The 6,427-nt window shown below is 38.9% G+C and overlaps 1 protein-coding gene across 1 annotated transcript in view; it reads right to left on the minus strand.

Annotated features, from left to right (window-relative positions):
* Positions 1-6,427, minus strand: part of LOC116703329 (fascin-2) — a 16,259-nt gene that overhangs the window by 27 nt on the left and 9,805 nt on the right. The gene's annotated exons all lie outside the window — the stretch shown is intronic.

Here is a 6,427-nt window from a genome sequence, read left to right on the forward strand (position 1 = left end):
TAATTATCTAAACACTTTTTAACAGTCAAACTGAAACAATGGCGGTGAGCTTCAGGTCCTGCAGCCGCAGATGGACCGTCATCAGTGGGGATCGGCCAGCGTGGAAACATCGTTAGAAAGCTTCGCTGCCGACCTCGACCTGTACTGATCTGATCGAAGCTTCAGCGGACAAGGACAGCTCCAGACCCGGTAGCAACGGCATAACACCCCTGCAGCTCACTGCCAGTGTTGGTGGAATAGCTAGCTAGCGTTAGTGTGATGCCCACTAAAGTGTTATCACATTTTGTGGTAGTTTCTGTAATTTTATAATTAATGTTTGAGTATTTGTTCAGGGGTAACCTACCTGTTTCACCATCCTTGCACTAAAATATTTTATATAGATATCAGGAGTAATGTGGGGGCGCAGCAGGGGGCAGTGTGACACTTATTGTGCTCAGGGGGGGCTTACGTCAGTTTGGTCGCTTTGCGGCTCTTCTCTTTCTGCTGAGCGAGAGGAAAACGGACGCAGAGTTTGCCTGTCTCACTTATTTCTCCTGTTTCCAGGTTGGTGGAATAGTAAATTAAGTTAAGCAACTGAGATGTAATATATGACATGTTGCTGAATGTTTAAATGTCCGCTATTAAGGCCGTTTTATGAATATGAGGACATATATGTACATATAGCAGTAGCCACATGTTCGCGCTAACGTCACTTATTGCTACTGAAGTCACGTCGGGCAGAGTTTTATTTTTAGCTCCTAGAACATTTTTGTAAAGTCTAAAAGTTTTAAAATGTAGGTGTGTAAATGTGGAAGCTAATGTAAAACTGAGTTATGTACTGAAAAACGGTTAAAAATGTTAAAAACGAATGTTATTTATGTTAAAAGTGGTTAAAGACAAGGTAAAAATCTGTCAGCTCATGCATTTTGGAAGAGTAAAATGATTTTAGTCGGAAATGGAGATGCATTTAGGAACCATATGTAAGTGGTAACATAAGCTATGTTTCATTTGAAGCTGAAAAAAAGACAAAACACGAATGGTATTGTATTCTGAAGTTGTGCGTATTTCATAGAGAACCTTGAGTGTTCGTAACAGAGAGGGATTTAAATTGTGAATGTTTTAATAAATTCTCTCTCTCCTCTCTTTCTGGTGAGCGAGATGAAAAACGGACGCAGAGTTTGCCTGTCTCACTTATTTCTCCTGTTTCCAGAAAGAACATATAAGCTGTTTATGTGGTGCCAGTCGGTACTGTAACATTAGCAAACTAACCAACCAGCCTGCTTATAAATAAATACATTTTAGTGATCATAACACTTTTAATCAAACTGAAACACTGGAAAAAAAGATTCAAAATGCAAACAATTTTTTTTTACAAAGCCTGAGCAAGCCAACAGGCACTTTTGGCAACAATCACAGCCTGTAGTCTGTATGGATCTGCCTTTTATACAATCCATTCCCCCCCATTCTTGTTGTAAAACTGCCCAAGCACAGTCAAAGCAATTAAAGCCTACTGCAATACATTCTCAATTGTACTGAGGTCTAAACTCTGACTGGGCCACAACTCCAGGATATTTTAAAGCCTGTGTAGAAAATATGTTTGGTGTCCCTGAATAATAGGCTACATATTTAAGTTCACTTACAGACTGCAGCAGTTTTTTCCTCAGGCTATTCTCTGTAACAGAATTCTCAATTCACAGAAATATCAATATGTTTTGGATGTAAAAGAGTGCTGAAAACGCCCACACAAAAATGAAGCAGAGGAGATTTCAACATCTAACCTTGTAATAATAGTTCAGCGTAATTTCACATTTGTGGGCACAATTATTTTTCATGACAAATATGATTGAAGCAAGCATTAAAACTGAACTGGTTAGAACACTGGACAATACATTTTAAAACTCAGATATTAAGTTGTCATGCTTAGGTGGTGGAGGGCAATACAAAGGGTAATTTGAACGGGAATGGAGAACATATTTCTTCTCACTGTAGAGGTGTGATGAGAACAAGGTGCAGTACTCACTCAGCTCACTGGTTGCAGCTGTAATATTGCAATGGTAATAAGACTCATGTCACACTTGTTACCAAAGGTTTTATGTTACTGCATGCACTTTGCATGTTGTTAACAGGTAATGTTTACAGGACATGAATTGCGTCACTTGACTTCTTCCTCATCGGCTCTTGCCAGACTTTCTGGGCTATCACTAACTAACTAGCTAACTTGGCTAGCAAGGTGCAACCAAGTCTATTTCCACGATGTTCCTCTTCCGGGATTGCTCTCGTTCTGCCGGAAATTCCACCAGATATCACTCTTTTCAGATGTCTGTTTTCGGATGTCCCGTTACCTTCCGCTTTCTTAATATTGGCATTTTACACTCTGGTTGCATTTCTACAGCATAAATCAAGACAGCTAGCTAGGCTCTCTGTCCAATCTGAGTTTTCTGTTGCACAAAGACAGATTACAAGACAATTGATTGTTTTAAAGAAATGCCAATAAACCAGAGCACATTTTTCTTCAATGCTTTGTGGATTAGCCAGACCCTCCTTCGCAACGTTGTGGATTAAGTTCTGGCAATGCGAGACTAGGTGCAACCTAATGCTGAACAAGACATTTTTAGGTGACCACAATGTTACAATTAACTTTGATGTTGTCAAAACACAAAGGGTTCAGCACCTAAACAAACAAAAAAAGGTTCACGGCTATCTAACACAGTTGCCATGGTTAGCTTCAGACTACGTTTACACATGGGCGGCTATTTTCATAACTTGACATTTCAACCTCTCTGTGTTCAAAAATAACATTGTGCATAGCTGTTGGTTTTCAGAAAAAAACAAAGTTTTCCAAAATCTCCAGTATGGACAGAGTTTTAAGAAAGAATCGTTTTCAGAGGCAAATTTTCTGTTTGCATGTAAATGAAGGGCACAAACAAAGCAAAATGTCTCAGTTTTTCAAAATAACCCTGTACGTGTAGACAGCCTCTTAGCCTCTATCCCGTCGCTACCATGGTGACGTGCCAATTACCAGGTAGCCACTCCCTTATTCATACCCTGCTTTACCTGCTTTTTTTAGTTCACTTGAAATGGGACCATAATTTACTAAATGAACATCATGCTGTACTGAAGACGACTTGTAACCAGAGTCCATAAACCTATTAGGACAAAATATTGAGGTAAAACAACAAATAAGAAGTAGGGCCATTTTCTCAATCAGACTTCTTTTTGGAGCCAGTATAGTTGCCCTCTGCTGGGCATTAGAAAGAGTGCAGGTTTAAGCAAACACTATCTGGTTTAAGGGAATTCAGCATTGGCTTCCTTTTTCAGACCTGGATGCCACATCCGTCCACTTTTTTATACAGTCTACGATAACACAAATGTCCAGTATGAAATTAAGACTAAAGTGTAAGTATACTGTACAGCCAATTTAACAGAATACAATCACTCATTTCCAAATACTTTCATGGTGTTTCTCGGTTCCCCCTGAACCAATAGAGAAACTGCATCTGGACTGCTCAAATGTGCCATGTGGTGGTTGTTGGTGCACACTACAGCGGATACAGGATAAACTTTTTCACCTCTCATTAAATGTTTCCACCTCACTACCACGGTATTAAAGCGGTAATCGTGTTAAATGGAACCTGTAACATCTGTATCTGCAGAGTCACTGTTTATGGCATAACTTTAGTTTCTAATTCAAGTGGATTAGTTGAATTTGTAATCTTGTGTACTCTGCTTCATAATTAAAGTGGGATTTCCCACTGTCTTTTCCTAAACCTGTAGTATGTACAGACAACTGAGCTCACAAATGAAAACACAATGTTAAAGCCTTCTCAGCCATCCCGGATGTTCTCATTCGATAAAAAGTAGGACATCGCCAACCCTCTTCCATACAGGTTGCAATTTTTAGTCAGAAATAAGTAAACAAAGTTATAATTACTTCTGGCATGTTATGTTCTGTAGCAAATTGCGGTCATTCTTTTTTATAGAAAAGCATACTTTTATCCATTTACATCAGACATCAAGGAGAGGGAAATTGTAGAATGGGAAAAGGATGGGTTCCTCTGGATCACTGCAATTTTCTGATGCATCAAAACTTGTGCAGCCTATTTGTAGTTGAATTGCCTTTCATTTTCCACAAATGCATCAGCTGGGACATGAAGGGACATCAAAACGGTACACTGCATTACACAAACCGTGTGTTGACATGTCATTTATGTAATTACTTTGTTTAGTTCAGAGCACATAGATGAACCCACATGTGAGAAACAGCCAGTATCAACTACTCATGCAGAGTCTATCTTTGGGAGAATCCGTTATGATTATGAGACTTTTATCAGAGTAATAAGTTTATTATTTTACGTTATTTCATCTTTATTTAACCAATAGAGATTGATGTCTTATAGACTGTTATCAGATGATCAACAGTAACAGAATCAACCATGTCACCACAGAGCGCTTGGGTTAAATTTGTTTACAACAAAGGTAGAGAATTGAGATGTGTAGATTCCGCCATCGTCTGTAATAGACGCTTTCAACTGCAACAACATAAACAAATAGTACTGCACATGTGCATTACTATGGCCCAAAACTTGACAACAACAAGTGAATTGCTTGTTACTGTAGCTAAAACTATGTCTAGCCAGTATTTTTTGGGGTTGCCAGTCGAAGAAAAGAAGCTTTACGTGGCCAAACTAAAATAAATAAAATAAAGGTACATTACCAGAACCGTTCAACAATATGTGAAAACGTTTTTTGTCTACGGACCTTTCCGATTTACCGGAGGTTGGTCAGATACACATATTTAAATATCCAGTTGAGAGCGAATGTGTATATAAAAGGGAGGCATTCAAGGCATATCGTAGCTTGGAGGCCTACAACTATTTTCATTCCGTAAAAGTTAAAAGCATCCTAACCTACAAAAATGGAAATACCTGTGTCGTTTACAGGGGAATTGAGGCAGGTCAGACACTTTCTAAACGCTACTCTGCCTGGATTATTACTTTGGTTACTGTGGAGCAGTGTGTCCAAGATGGACTCCAGAGTGGCCCATCTGTCACCTCAAAACAAAGTGTTGGGTCACAGGTGACAAAGAAAGTGACTGTTTTAACAATATGACACACTACTACATTTTCAAATCTCACAGTGTGAAATGTGGTATAGTAAAGTGATATTTTGTTAGCAAAATGAATGTAGCTATGTTAATGAAGTCCGATGCTACAGATGTAATGATAATTATATTTCCTTATTTCTTATATTATTATTAATTATAGTTTTTTTTAGATATAAGCATAAAGTATTTCAAATATCCTTACAGCTCAATGCAATTTCTTGAAACCTTGCAAGCCTTGGCTGCCTACACACAAACTTTGCTAACCTTGGCTACATTCTCCCCTCTGCCTTCCCACACTAAATCCACATGGGTCACCAAAGAAGCCTTATAAAGCCCTGAAGGTAAGTCATGGTTCACATGTCTCTAACAAATCCACCAGTTAACCATCATGTTAAAGATTCAGTAGCCTACTAAATAAATATGTCAGGGAAGGTAAATTAGGTATTTTCTCCATGTCTCTTAGGACGTTGTGCCGGATTTTGCTCTCTTTTCTGCCATATATGACAACAGTGAGACAGACACAGTTTTGGAGTCAGGTGGTCAGATTTTCATCAGCAGTCAGGGAGAGCAGGATGCGCATGGAGAGGAACCAAATGTGTTCAGCAGTTTAGCTCAGCCCCACAGTGAGCATGGTAGCACTTTAAACTGTCTAAAGTGCACAGCATTTTATGATGCCTTCATTACTCTGAGACTTGATGAAGTAGAACTAGAGAGAAACACTAGAAAGCAAAGATAGATATAGAACCACTCTGGAATGATGCGTGCAAGCAGCGTATAACAGCAAGCACAACCCGCAAAGTACCTCACAAGGCCACAAGGTATGGGAAGGAAAATTAGGGACTTGCTAAGGAGCATATTAAAGAGAGGGGCTAAAGAGTGACTGACAAAGGGCTAGTGGTGTGTGCAGGAGACCCATGGCTGGCAGCTAGCCCTGATGGTATCACTGATAATAAAATGCCCCATTACCTTCAGAGCATGCACATCCAGTAAAGATGCATCCCTGCTAAAAACCAAGACATCAGAGTAGAGTATAGAGGTAGTATAGAGGTTTTCAATATCAGCTGGTGTAAATCAGTCAAATGTATTATATTTTGCACCTTCTGAAAACTACAAAATATTCTAGTTTATCATGAAACTGTCAATTGAAAAAAAGAATGCACTATGCATCAACAAACAACCAATGTGCACAAGAAGGAACCTGCACTGCCAGTTTATTAAGTTTTGAAACAAATCATAGAGACCTACTTAAAGCACCCATATTATGCTCATTTTTCAGGTTCATAATTGTATGTAGGGGTTGTACCAGAGGTTGTACCAGGTTTACATGGTTTCATTTTCAAAAAA

Source organism: Etheostoma spectabile, chromosome 15 (genome assembly GCF_008692095.1).
Source record: "Etheostoma spectabile isolate EspeVRDwgs_2016 chromosome 15, UIUC_Espe_1.0, whole genome shotgun sequence".
Lineage (NCBI taxonomy): Eukaryota > Metazoa > Chordata > Actinopteri > Perciformes > Percidae > Etheostoma > Etheostoma spectabile.